The following is a 15807-nucleotide window of genomic DNA, read 5'->3' as shown; positions in this document are numbered from 1 at the left end:
TTGGGCCTGAATTCAAGGGTTTTGGCAAACATGTGCCTCTAACTTGCAAAACCATGGTTGGAATTTAATGCCTCTTATGGAGGATGAAAGTTAGGGTATTTTAATTTGATATGGTAGAGTTTTAGACTTGGAGGAATTAGTTTGATATGTTTATCAGCTGGCCCTAGGCTGAACATCCCTATGTGTTCAGCCAGGAATTGAAGAAGAAGTGACATTTAGGCTTCCAAACTGATTGTTTAAACCTAGGTGAAGGGTGAAATGAAATTTTTGGAAGGAAAGGAAGAGTTCCATGGGGTTGAGTTGATTCTATGAACCCATCTTCAAGCACTTTCTTTGGAAATCCAACCTAATTAGGCCTATTAGGTCTGCAAACTAAAGTGGAGTTTGGGTATTTTGGAATGGAGTTAGCCCTTGATCCTTTGGATTCTTAAAAAAAAAGGTAAAAGGTATTTGAAAAGGTGATAACTTTCCATTGTCCTTTGGAAATTTTGGAAGTTTTCCAAGGAAAACTAAATTTTGACCCACTAGGATTTCTAGGCCTAAGTTAGGGATATTGATCCTTTAAAGGTGTTGGGGCCTTGAAAGTGCATGAATCCTAGTGTTTTAGTCCTATAAATGTTGAATCAAGTCTAAGTTTGAAGTCTTGAAACCTTTTTACTTGTTTTACCTTAATTGGCCTAGTTGAGGGAAAGTGTCCCTAAAGCCATATTTTGATCCAAGTTTGCCAAGAGCCCTAGGAAAAGGGAAGGACCTTAGGAGAGTGGAGTCCACTTGGATAAGTAAAGGTCATCATTTGGAAAAGGATGGTAACCAAGAAATCATCCTAAAGTGGGTTTGGGTACCCTTAGAGGTTTAAGAACCAAGTGGCAAAAGTAGGTTGTGTGCTCTGCATCAATAAGGGTCATTAGACCTAGGTGTGATGGTTAGGGTGTAGGAAGTCATAATGTATTTGGAAGAGTCACTAATTGGCCTAAAAGTCAAGGCATACCTTAGCATATGGCAATGAGAAACTTAAGGGATAAGTCTCTAGCTTAGGGAAGGGTCCCTAGCATGGAATTGCTAAGGGATAGCCCATTTAACAAGTTGGAAGTGTTAGAAAGTATTTTGCATGTAGTAGAAGTTTGAATTATATAGGCGGGGATAGAAAAGAGTAAAGAACATATGAAGCAAGTGAATTGAACAATGCACATATTGTTTCATCTTAAATAACAAAGTATATTGAGATCTAACTTTCTTTAAAAGGGTTCAAAGGTAGATTGAAGGTCATCATCAACATTATTTTTGTTTAACATAACCTTTCAATATGTTGCTTTTGATTTTTGCTTGGTAAGAATTAAGTATAAATCTCCATTTAAGCTGAAGTCTCCATTTAAAGGTGGCACTGAGCTTTTTTTTTTTCTATTAAGATCATTAATATATTTTGATGAGAACTTTGAGGGATCATACCCGACTTGAGTATCCTGGCTTCCCAAGTCCTGTAAATGCAAAGTTGCAATGTTGCTCAAAAAGTTGGTTGTTTCAAAAAATTTGCAAATGGAAATTTGGGAAGTTGTAACTATCAGTGCTTGGGTATATGAGCATGGGAAACATTTTTTTGACAATTAGAAGGTTTCCAATCAGATTTGCATTTTTAAACAACTTTTACAATTTTTCACAAAAAGTGCAACCAATGCAAAGTTCACTAGATTTCACTTCTAGGACTTTCAAAAAGTTCCAAACTATTTTTAAAAACTAAAAATAGCTAATCCTAGGCTATCTTGACCAAAAACTCCAAAAGACTCAATTTGGCCTAATTAGCAACTTTTTCTTATATCTTGCACAAAGTGGCCTAGGCATACATATCTTGCTCATATCTCTCTCACCGTTCATCATGGGATCAAACTATCTATTTTGTTAGCTCCAAGTGGCTAAGTAAACCCTAGCCCCAAGCTTGTCCCATCTTGTTGAGCACTCAAATGTTCTTGGGCACACTGAACTGAAACATCCCTAAGGGTCACTAAATGCCATAGGGCAGTGATCTTTGACATGGCATAGCTTGGAGCTCATATGAGGTATGGATGCAATTATAAATCCTATAGTACCGTGTTGTAGATACCTACAATAACCTCTCTCAATTTTTGGATATCTTACTCCATTTTGATTTTGTGATGCCATCTCGGGTGATGCTAAAACTCGTAGTGTTGGCTAGTACAAAGTTGCCAACTATCAAATCTCCCTCACCATTCATCATGGGATCAAACTGTCTATTCCATTAGCTCTGGGTGGCTAGGTAAACCCTAGCCCCAAGCTCATCCAATCTTGTTGAGCACTCAAACATTCTTGGGCTCGCCAAACCAAAATGTCCCTAAGGGTCACTAAATGCCATAGGGTAGTGATCTTTGATGAGGCATATCTTGGAGCTCGTGTGAGGTATGGATGCAATTCTAGGTCCTATAGGACTGTGTTGTAGATACCTACAATAACCTTTCTCACTTTTTCAAGATCTTACTCCATTTTGATTTTGTGATGCCATCTTAGGTGATGTTGAAACTTATAGTGTTGGCCAATACAAAGTTGCCAACTACCAAATCTCCCTCATCATTCATTGTGGGATAAAACTATCTATTCCATTAGCTTTGGGTGGCCAGGTAAACCCTAGCCCCAAGCTCATCTAGTCTTGTTGAGTGCTCAAACATTCTCAGGCACACTGAATTGAAAAATCCCTAAGGGTCACTAAATGCCATAGGGAAGCGATCTTTAATGGGGCATATCTCATAGCTCATGTGAGGTATCAATGCAATTCTAGGTCCTGTAGGACAATGTTGTGGAGACCTACAATAACCTCTCTCACTTTTTGGAGAACTTACTCCATTTTAATTTTGTGATGCCATCTCAGGTGATGTTGAAACTTGTAGTGTTGGCCAATACAAAGTTGCCAACTACCAAATCTCCCTCACCGTTCATCATGGGATTGAATTGTCTATTTCATTAGCTTCAGGTGGCTAGGTAAACTCTAGCCCCAATCTCATCTAGTCTTGTTGAGAATTTGAACATTCTCGAGCATGCCAAACTAAAACAGCCCTAAGGGTCACTAAATACCATAGGGAAATGATCTTTGACAAGGCATATCTCAGAGCTCATGTGAGGTATGGATGTAATTATAAGTCCTATAGGACCATGTTGCAAAGACCTACAATAACCTCTCTCACTTTTTGGAAATCTTACTCCATTTTGATTTTGCAACACCATCTCGAGTGATGCTGAAACTCATAGTGTTGGCCAATATAAAGTTGTCAACTGCCAAATATCCCTCATCATTTATCATGGGATTGAACTGTCTATTTTGTTAGCTTTGGATAGCTAAGTAAACCCTAGCCCTAAGCTCATCTAGTCATGTTGAGAACTCAAACATTCTCGAGCATGCCAAACTGAAATGTCCCTAAGGGTCACTAAATGCCATAGGAAGTGATCTTTGACGGGGCATATCTTAGAGCTTGTACAAGGTATCGATGTGATTCTAGGTTCTATAGGACCGTGTTGCAAAGACCTATAATAACGTCTCTCACTTTTTGGAGATCTTACTCCATTTTGATTTTGTGATGCCATCTTGGGTGATGTTGAAACTCGTAGTGTTGGCTAGTACAAAGTTGCCAACTACCAAATCTCCCTCACCGTTCATCGTGGGATTGAACTATTTATTCTATTAGCTATGTGCTAGCTAAGTAAACCCTAGCCCCAAGCTCATCCCATCCCATTGAGTGCTCAAATGTTCTCAGGCACACCAAAATGAAATGTCCCTAAGGGTTGTTAAATGCCATAGGGTAGCAATCTTTGACGGGGCATATCTTAGAGTTCATATGAGGTATGAATGCAATTTTAGGTGCTAGAGAACCATGTTGTGGAGACCTACAATAGCCTCTCTTTCTTTTTGGTGATCTTACTTCATTTTGATGGTGATGCTAAAACTTGTAGTGCTGGCTAGTACAAAGTTGCCAACTGCCAAATCTCTCTCACCTTTCATCGTAGGATTGAACTATCTATTCTGCTAGCTCTGGGCACTTAAAATGTGAACAATAAAAACAAGATATATATTATGATGTTGGTACCCAATATAGACACAGTTTTAAAAAATTTTAATTTATGGTTTCGAACCGCTTTGAACTAAGGTTCAAATTAATTTGAAGTGGTTCAAAGAGGCATCTTACAGGTTCAGTTCAAGCAAAGTTTAGAATCCACATTTGATTTAACACCAAAATTTAGTGGTTGTCAAGATTGAAGTTCAGCCTCTAGTTTCAGTCTGAATTCAAAAAGCTCAAGAGTCAATGTTCAAAAGATCAAATACATAGTTTTTCTCAATTCCATGTGTGATGTTGTTGAGGGAAATTCAGGCTAAGTGTTAAGAAGAAGAGAGACATTAAATCTTTATATACAAAGCAATGGAAATTACATTTGTCTATCATGAGATGATTGGACATTGATAACTTATAGAGACTAAAAGTAGAAACTCAAGATCTTTTCTTAAGATTCATGGTACCAGTTGTGAAGACCAAATTCCTGAGGTATGTTGGGAAAATGGACTTAAAGAATATGTAGAACTATCATAGTTTGGAAGAAGAGAATAAAGTGCATTGGCTACCATTAATATCATGAGAGGCACCAAAAGCATTTATACATTCACTCAACAAGCAGTGCAATTTTAAATACAAAGTAGATGAATCTAAAAATGCAAGGAATGATGATGTTAGGTTGCAAAAAGAGACACTCATTATTCTAGGATGTATTGATTATTCCCCATTTTTTATTCCCATGGCTAGATACAGCAATGTAGATATGCTCTTTCTTTATCATAACTTGTTTGTTTGAATATTGGTGGAGATTCCATAGAATGAATAAAGAGACTTGGGTACATTATCTCATGGATGGAATCACTCTAGGGTGATTAGCATCTTGATCTCCACCAAGCCATTCACATGAGAGATGTAGATTAGTTGCCTTGCCAAGTATGGGAAGATATAATAGAAATCAAAGCCATTCTATGATGACTAATTGAGACCCCCGATCCCCTCTAAGAGGCACAAATTGGTTTGGTGGTTTTTAACACCCAAATGAAAATCAAAATTTATAATTTAACATTAAAAGGTGAGATTCAACTCCATCATGTCCATGTTTGAAACACTCACAAGTAGAAACACATGTGTGAAGAATTGTAAATTCATATTCACCATTTGGTTGGTGCATCTCGAGTTGAGAAGTTGGACTTAACATGAAGCCTTGACAAGGAGGAGTCTCAGATTTCAATAAAAGAAAGAAGATTGATGCTCATATTCTACCATGAAGAGGAAAACTTTGCTAGAAAGAATTTAGAAATCTCCCTACAAAATCATCCCTCCTTGCTCTACACCAGTCTAGCCACAAGTTTAAAAACAAAGCCAGTGACCCGAGTACAGAAAAAGATCATTAGATCAAACTTATTATGATGACTCTTATTTCAAATACTGGTAGTGTACACTCTCCATTAATTAGATTGGATCAAGCCTTGCATAGACAAATTAAAGTTTAAGTTGCATGCAACAAGTATTGGTTAAAAAACTTATGCACTTGCGTTGAACATGAATTGACCCTAGGAGAACCCGTAAGAAATGTAAAAATAACATGTGATAGATTTCATGGAAGGTTCTCCAAGCCATAGAAGATAGCCACTATATAAGCAATAAAGCACTTGTGATCTTGAGGGAGATACGAATGTACAAGAAATTTTGAACTAGCATCAACTAATATATTTTCCTTTATCTCAAGTTGGACCGATGATGAAAATGGTTAAGTCATTAATACTGATTTGGAAGGAGGAATGTTTGAGAATAGGCATAGAAATGGATATAGAGAAGGTTGACGATCAGAAGCCATCTTTAGAAAGAATATTGAAAACCTTCACATGGACAAGAGTATCATAATTCATTGTCAAAATTTATTAATATGGATAAGCAGAAAATAAATTATTCGAAATACTCACTTCTGTTGTCACAAGAAAATGACACAAAATACTGAGATGAAGGATGTAGATAAGGAATTAATTGAACTACTAAGATGGTTAGCATCATCCCAAGACAACACACGAAGATGCAAAGTCATGGCATTCAGATAGAAGGTGAGAGTTTTTCATAATAGTTCAAGTTATTAAAGATTCAAAGGAAACATGATTTATGGAGCACCCTCACCAAAGTTGACCCTTGTATTCCTCATCAAAAGATGACTGTCACAAACTAGAAGTTGTGGGAACCTAAAGAATGTGGTGAAGAGATGATGTGGTGTTGGTAAACAATGACATGTGGAGGTTAATATACAAAGTACAAAGATTCCTTTAAATAGGTGTCATTACTTATTTCCTAACCAAATATAAATCTAAAGATGACATCCATTCCATACAAAAGAAGCCAATGTAATGCTTAAAGTGAATCATAATAAAATGTTTAATTATGAATTAAGCATTACGCACATATAGAAGTATAAGAGAATAGAGGGAGGTGGTTTTCTTTCAAGAATTAGTTATTATAACTGATAAGATCCATAAAAAAGATGAAAACTTATATAAAGGGAGAGAGCTAGAGGTAGAGGGTTCCACTTTTCTATCCCAGAGGTAGACTGGGGTGATATGACAAGAAATAGAGACAACAAATTATGGGACTATAGGAGAGCTGATCTTTATTGTCTTTTCTGATCTTTGTGTTAGTAAGAATAGGAAATTTTGATTTTAGGTGTAATGAAGGGAGGTTCTATTTTATTTTAGATAGTGATTTTGATGCAATATGTGTTGAGGTCTATGTAATTTTATACATGTTAGGGAAGGGAGATTTGGGAGAAAATTGTATACCAAAACATTGAGTTTGTGTAGTTTTCTTTCCACTGATTGTTATCTTGGTGTAACTTTCAATTTTCTTTGAACACATTTAGTATCACTATTTCTTGAATATATTTGATTTCAAGATACCTTTAAAGTTATGATTCTTCACTTTCTCAGGATTTTCATTCATTTTTTAATGCGGCATCTAGGAAAATAGACTTTGTGTTATTTCCTGTTCTTTTCTTTCAGTCACTTAGTTTCCACATCTATTTCATGTTTACAAGTAGATGTTTGTAAACTTTTTTTTCTTTCTAGTTAAAAGCATCCATATTTAATTCATTGTAAATCATGTACAGGGAGCTATACCCGATAAAATTCAGAGGAAGGTTATCAATTCAATGATAACCTATCCAACTGTTAGTACTGATTCAATCTTCCTATTTGGGCATTTAGAGTTAATTTGTATTTATTTCATTGGAGGGTAATATGTTCACTAACATATTATAACCAATTATGTTATACATGAGCAAACATATAATATACAAGGTTGTATGGGGACAGGGGTACTTTGGGTACTTAGGGTATGGGTATGGTACAACTATTTGTTATAATAGGGGAGGGGGGTACTTGGGTATGTCAAAATTTATTTTTAATTATACTTTTATATTTATAGAAAACCTGAATTTATGAGTCATGACAATGATTTTTTCAAATCAAGAATAGTGATAAAGTTTGCAAATGTAATGCATTGTTTTCAATTTTAGATTTTTTATATGTTTGTAATAATAATTTATGATAAATGCTTAGATGCATAACATAGAAGGCATGCTTTAAACATGAACAAGAAGATCATAAATCATATGACAATGACATATTGCAAATGATAAATTTTTGGCTTTAACACTGATAAAGTTTATTGTTGATCAATATTGTATTAAAGTTTCAAACTGATTAGGTATTGAATTAATCTTGATAAACAAATAATAGAGAAGGAAAACTTTAAACGTGAACAAGATCATCAATCATATGATGATGACATATTGGACATGATAAACTTATTATTGAATAGTGATAAAGTTTATTGTTAATCAATATTCTATCAAAGTTTTGAACTGATTAAGTATTGAATTAAGCTTGATAAACAATGAGCTGATACACAAACAAAAAATTGAAAAAAAAAATCAGAAATCTCAATCAAGGTCCTTAGCTATTATGCTCTCCATCGAGTACCTAGTACTTGGGATACATGTACTTGGTACTTGGGTATGTGGGTACAAGTACCCATGCAACATCATAATATATTATGATAACCAATAATGTCATACATGAATAAACATATAATATAAAATGATAACCAATAATGTCATACATTAACAAACACATAATATATTATGATAACCAATAATGTCGTACATGAACAAACATATCATATCTTAACCAATAATGCCATAAGTATAATAATGTCATGCATCAAATATATGTCATAAATCAAATATAAAATGTCATATATACATCAAATGTATATCGAATATGTCCACTAACATAAAATCCAACATATATGTCCATTGATGCCTATACATGTTTGTCTATCAACTATATCATCTCCTTCCCATGAGGGGAATGAAAAAAATCCCTAGAGGTCTTCGGTCATCGTGTGGAGGGAGATGATGGGGATGATGGGGTCTTCCTCACACACTCACTCATCCTCTTGTTTAGGCTCTTGTCTAACTTGAGCTAATACAAACAAAGTAGATATGAATCAATAATTACTATGCATTGAAATCAAATATATGTACACACAAAATTAATTATTTTCTTACCACCATCAAATAGTCACTTTGCAAGTCCACCTCAAAGGCTCATGGACGATCAGGTGTAACAAGGCCGTACAAAAATTCAATCAATATAAGCACTTATAAATGACATTAAAAATTTCAATACTAACTATTATAAACAACAACTAAAACCAAAAAAGTTCTTTCATATCTCAGTCAATGGCTCTAAACTAGTCATCACTATAGCAACTCCATAATCGATGGACTACCAAAGATGAGGAGGAGTCTCAGATGTCAAGAGCTGCATGTCATACAATACATGTTACATGTAACATGAAACATGAAACAAATATAATCAAATGAATTAAATTAATATGAAACAAATGTACCTCTATGAAGCTTGTATCATGCCTAGTTTTAGAATCCCTAGTGAATGTCGATGGTCCAGTAGAGAACTGATGCACATGCATAATTTTTTTTGTCAATCATTCATATGATTACTTAATAAATATATGTATTAATTTAAATGATTAAATTGATACATACCTCTAGACTTATTGACGGGATGAAAATGGGGTCAAGGGATCTCTACTAGGGCCACCAACACTCTGACCCTAAATTTTGAACAATGTTAATACATGCTAATTAATTAGTCATTCACTATACATATGAAATGTAATCAAATTAGTTTATTATAATTGTAATTTACCTGCTTGTCAATGCCAAATGCCTCATTTAGGAACTGATCAATGACTAGCCAATCATCCATACTATCTCCATCATGAATGCTAATGTGCATAAGGATCCACATGATGTGCACATGTGACTCTAATGCACAGAAGGCTCCTCCTCAACTAATGGACTCATGCAATGAATGAGGGTTTGTGTCAAAGCATTAATAGTCCCTAGAGTGCTAGTCTCTACATGTACCTTCACAACTAAAGGAATAATCACATGCTCACCCTATGGCTTGACAACAGGTGTCCTACCTACACTAGGGTCATGATGTGCCCCTAATCTCTCAAATGATGACCCCCAACCTCTACCTTGAGATTATAATATATCAAAATAATTGGGGATCTCCCCAAGGACAAATTCATAATACAATTTCCTTAAAAAATACATTGGGACCTCGTGATGATTGTAGGGAGGGGCATCAAAGACCATCCACCATCTATCCCAAAAATTATTTCTAATACCATCGTGTATGCACCAATGGATGGGGAACTATTTAGTTGTCTCTCTAACAATATTTTGTTCACCGGGCTTTCTAAACAATGCACACACGCTACCTTTTGGTATTTCTCTTTTTATTTTAAATCTTGATATGATAATTTGTTTCCATCCCTCTTAGCATGCCAAATATCCAACTAACCACTAACAAAAGCTATGTGGGTCATAATGGACTCAAGGGAGGACACCAATTATGCTCTCATTGGATTGGTTTGTCCACAAGCTTTCAACCTACCAATGAGTGCTTCTATTTAATTTTTCCCTCTTTCTATTTCATTTATTATGTTTTCTTTTGTGCCAGGAGGAGGTCTTCCAATCAGTGTAGGTTTTGGAATTTCTTGTTCTTATTGTGGGGGGTTTTTATTCTCATCTTGTGGAGGGTTTTTGTTTGGATCTTGTGGAGGGTTTTGGTTCTGATCTTGTTGGGGATTTTTCAGTTCATTATTCACATTTCTTGATAAGAAACCAATTGTAATCTAAATAAATAAAAAAATTAAAAGAAAAATTGAAAAAAACCTACAAAACAATGCAAAAACATATAAAACAATGCAAAAAAAAAGGGTAGAAAACATATGGCATGATCTAGATCTCGAATTTTGATGAGGAGGAGGCATTTTGAGGAGGTGGGTGACAAAAATCTTTAATTCCTTCAACTCGCATACACCCTATGAGGAGGAAATCTTGCAAAATGAAGTTAAAATGAAATGGGCTACAGGTTTGTAGCCCATTTATAATTTTGTTTTGTTTTACAAAGCACGTATGCACTATAGCATGTATGCGCTATAGCACATACACACTATGTCTTGGGCAGCCCAATCCATAGTGCATGCGCACTATAGCGCGTATGTGCTTTGTAAAACTAGAAAAAAAAGGTGTCATCTTTTTGGAACCACAACTTGGTGCACTTACCCATAGATATTATTGTTATTCTTAGAAAACATTAAAAAAAATATTATGTATCAAATATTTAATAAGAAACATGTTCTATTTCTATATTATGATTCCTATTTATAAGAACTTCATTTTTAAGGGAATGTAAGTTTATTTGTGATTGCCTTTCTAAAGTAGGAATTTCTAGCTAAGATGCTTTAAGGAAATGAATCTAATTGAATGGTTAGGGAACCTGTTGGACATTGCATATATTATAAAAAATAATCATTATCTTTCATTTACCAAACTTAGCAAATTTAGTCCTAGTTCTGTAAGGTTCCTTAGCATGGCATTATAGTTAAATTTCTATTTGGTGTGATGGATACATTGGTTTGTATGACTTCACAATTTGACAAATTTTAATAAATCATAAGTTATATCATTTCTTTATGATAGCTTATTCAGAGTTGTAGATTGATGATTTATAATTCCATAGTTTATCATCCAATTTAACCTTAAACACACATTGAAGTGTTTAAGTGGTTGGTATGTAAAGTATACTTTTATTTTTATTTACTACACGTATAACCCTTGTCAATTTTTGCATTTAAAAAAAAAATATAAGGTGGCTTTAGCTTGTATTTCATTTATGATTTTATAGATCTAGTTATGCAAGTATTCTACATCCAAAGTCTTCAAAAATTAGTTAAGATCTAGTAAGTAGAATCTTGAAATTTACCATTTCTAGCTATATATTCTATCAAACTAACAAAGGCCCACCTTATGACATCTCACTTCATAATTTGTTCATTGATCTATATAATGCTATTATGACCCAATCAGCTAGAATATTGGGAGTCATTGATCTCACTTTTTCAATTGATAAACTTCTATATATGTGTCATTTTCATTGGATCATGTAAACTTTATGCTCAATACATATACATATATTATCGACATGTATCTTTTCCTATTTTTACTTTCTCTTGAACTTCATTTGTAGGAGATATTTTATGCACACGTACCCAACATGGTCTTAAAGTTAGAACCCATGTTTGTGTATTTGTATTTTTTATTTCTTCCTAACTTGTAGTTGAGGGGATTCTTGATTGAATGAGATATATATCTAGATTTTTGTGTGAAAATTTTGTTCGTAAAAGAAGAGATAATTAATAAAATATGAGATATAAAATGGAAAATTCAAAAAGAATAAAAATACTACTCAAATCAATAGAAGTGTATAAATGAAGAATACAATTATTCATCTTATTCAATTATTTAATAGTAGATAAATAATTTGAACCATGTTAGATGTTTTAGAGATTGAGAGATGGAATTGAAGTTTGGTTCTTAAAAATTGATATTGTCCATTACAAATAGCCTTGAGTTGGCGATATCTACTATTTAATCCAAGGAATTAATTCTATATAGAAAAAACTTCTTGGTAATTATTTTCAATTTATTTCTTTATCTAAATGCTCCTTGGACCAATTCTACATTGTTATACTTGATGGGTAGAATGCACTCCATTTGATGAAGAAAACATCTGTTGGAGACAATTGATTAATTGTGTATTGCCTTTGATGTTACAAAAAATGCCATATCATTTCTAGTCAATGTATGTCGAGCTCACTCAAGCATTGAAGATAGTTTCTTGTGTCTGCCAAGCATTCCAAAGTTTACCTAGTTTAGCAAACAATGTCTACTGAGTTCACTCGATCATCAAAGGAAAGTTTGTAGAAGTTGAGTGTTAATTGAGATCACTTGACTAATGAAGGAAATGTTGGATGGAGCTAGTGTTAATCAAGCTCACTCAGTTACCAAAGAAACTTTTTAAATATGTAGTGTTAACTGAGTTCACTTGGTTAACACATGAAAATTTCCTTGAGTTAGTATCTATCAAGCAAGGTTGGCTAACGAAGGATTTTCTTGTTTTGGCATATTAAGTTCAATTAATTTGTTTGTTAGTTCTAGCTGACTGAGAAGATGAATATTAAGTATTCTAAGTTATATTCAAGCCAACTTCACAATGTGTAAGATATAAGTATAAGGTCAAGTTGAGGATTGAATGTGTGGTACAAAATAGAAGATTTAATGATGCGTAGAGGAAGCAAATTAGAAGGATAAGAAAAATATCCTTGTTGAGCTACAAAGATACAATCGACCAAGAAGGATCAAGTATACAAGCTAGAATTGAGATCTATAATTAGCAATTCACTTGTATAAAAAATTAGGTCATCTCATTTTTACCTTCTAACCATTGTAGCAGTGATCTAAATCTCTTAATAGAGTTGGCTTAATAGATATTTGTAAATCCTCTTACAAGGTGAAATTTCTAGATTGAATTGTCTAAAGACCTCTAAAAAGGCCACTCCTAATAGGGTGATTAAATATTCTAACATGGTCACACATAAAAGTGTGTTTTATAACCTTTAACAGGGTTGTCTCCTAATAGGGCTCACTTCAGAAGAGTGAAAATCAGTAAGTAGTTGGAATTGGTGGTTTTTCCCAAATTGGATTTCCAAGTTAAATCTTGGTGTCAATTATGTTCATTTTATTTCTTTATGTGTATGCAACTAAGTTAAAGTAAGCTTAATCACATATAATATCTTAAGATTTTCATGACAAGCATCTATCGAGTTATTTTAGTGTTTTTTGAGATACAACATTTTCTAGTGTAAACTAAGTGCATGTGTGTTTGTCGAGTTACAATAGAACATAGTTTTAAATAGAGTTTTGATTTATATTGACATCTAAGGGATTTGGGATTTATTTTAGTGGTAATTGATTCACCCCTCCCCTCTCAATTACTCCTCTTATATTTCCAACAACATCTTCTCCTAGTGCACACTTGAAAGTAAATAATTGTGGAATCCATCTCAAGAAATTGTTCTCCTCCTATCTTCTTGTGATGATAAGGTTTTTTTGGTACCCATCACACAAAGATTTAAGCCTTTTAGAATCTAGATATGTTCTTATTTCCCCCCAAAAAAAATTCTAATTCTATAAAAAAAATTGAATCTCTTTGAATTATGCTCCTCTTTCCTTCCATCATCTTCTCCACATATGACTATAATATGTATACATTCAACTTTTTTTTTTCTATCACATTATTCTCCCTATTAAATGTAAATTCCATAAATAAAATTTTGGTAGAAAAAAAATTGATTTGATATTATTCTATAACTATTTATTTTGAAACCGGTCCTGGGTAGGAATCTACAGGGCAGGAGAAATCGGGAACTAGGATTGAAGGAGGAGAGTTTAGCAGAGTATGGAGATGTGACAAAGAATGGGGATGGGGACCCACATGAAAATGGAAAAGGAATGGACAAGCCTCTTCTGACACCCAAGGTGGATAGGTCAGGGAATCTTTTGGAGAAGAAATGGTCTTCCCTTTTTGGTGTCAAACTATCTGGTAAGTCTTCTTTCCCTCCAGTTAAGATCTTGTCTAGTTTGGAAAAGGGGTCGTGTGCGATTGCTATTTTAGATGAGCTTGTTGATCATAGTATTGAATCTATGGCCTCTACTCTAGTTGGGAAGTTCATTAGGAAAAGACCAAACATAGATGTGGTGAGAGCTTTCACAATGAAGAAATGGCACCTTAAAGGCCAGGTCAATGTTACAGCAATGGCAAAAGGATTTTTGTCTTCTGATTTTTCTTGCAAAGAGGACTTGGCTAACATTATTTGTGAAGGAACTTGGAGTATAGATTGTTCTACCCTGGTGCTTTAGAAATGGTCTTCAAAATTGGATCTCAATGAAACTTTCTTTCAACAAGCACCAATTTGGGTTAGACTTCCAGAGCTTCCTCTTGAGTTCTGGATTGAGGATGTCTTTATGGGAGTGGTAAAATCTTTTGGAGAACTTTTATCTATAGATCTTATTATAGGTTCAAAGAGTAGATTAATTTATACAAGGATTTGCATTAGTGTCAGGGAAGGGGATGACATGCTAGAAGTGGTGTAGTTTTCACTCTAAGCTAGGTACTCATATTCAAAAGTTAGATTACGAAAGTATCCCCTTTGCCTTCTTTCACTGTTTGAAAATAGGGCATAAGGCATATCACTGTCCGAAGGTTAAAAAGGATAAGAAGAATTTTTTTTCTTCTTCTCAACAGAGGGACAAATTGATCTAGAAAAAGAAGAATTCCAAGAGTGGTTAGAAGGAGGGGGATCTCAAGGACCTAGTGAAAGAAAAGAAAAAACCTTCTTCTACTTCTGTTAAGAAAGATAATGATGTCTTGCCTGGATCGAAGACCAATAATCAAGGATAGCTTCTTCCAAAACCAAATGTGGTTGTAGTTCCAGTAAAGGAAATGGAGATTCTAGAGAGAGTGGAGGTTATAGAAGTGCCACTTCCAAAGTAGAATGAGGTTGCAGTCCCTATAAAGTCAATGGAGTTTCCAGAGCATGGTTATAATAGAAGATGTTGGGAAGGTTTCCTTTCAACCAATAAAGCCAGGGGAATTTGTGGCTTTTGTTGATGAAGGGAAGAAGCCATTTTTTGAAACCAAAATAGATGACACTGAAAGTGGGGAGAAAGAACTTTGTCCTGGCATCTTAGAAGGCATAGATGTTCTTTCTGGTGAAGGTGCAGTCTTGGTTTTAGAGGAGTTTATTGAGGACAAGACAATAATGTTTGGGAACCTGTAGGACTTGGAGAAAGAGAATCAATCAAAGGTTGGGGGGATCTTGAATCTATCATAGATGATGAGACAGTGAAGGAAAAAAAAGTGGAGTTATTGAATATTCCCATGACACCCAAGAAAGCCTTAACTATATCTCACTCTCTGGATAAAGAGTTGGAGAGGGAAGCTTCTTTATCACCAAAGCCAAGAAAAAAAGCTATAGGGAGCCATCTATGGCTTCCCTAGTTGAGACAAGAAGTAGTGGCAAACCGGATGTGGTACTTTAGTCTAGAAGAGGAAGAAGATCTGAAAAACAAGCAAAAGAGGAGGAGACCAAAAGAAGTTGGCAGATGAGCATCAAAAAAATCTTTTGGAATGTACTACAACTACAAGATGAAGTTAATCTCATGGAATATAAGGGGCCTTAATTGTGCCCATAAGCATGAAATTATTAGGAACATGATTAGATATTAGAGACCTGA

Source organism: Cupressus sempervirens, chromosome 9 (assembly GCF_028749045.1).
Source record: "Cupressus sempervirens isolate cs-2001-9-10 chromosome 9, ASM2874904v1, whole genome shotgun sequence".
In the NCBI taxonomy this organism is placed as follows: Eukaryota; Viridiplantae; Streptophyta; class Pinopsida; order Cupressales; family Cupressaceae; genus Cupressus; species Cupressus sempervirens.
The sequence above is the reverse complement of the archived record's forward strand: the minus strand, read 5'-3'. Positions refer to the sequence as shown.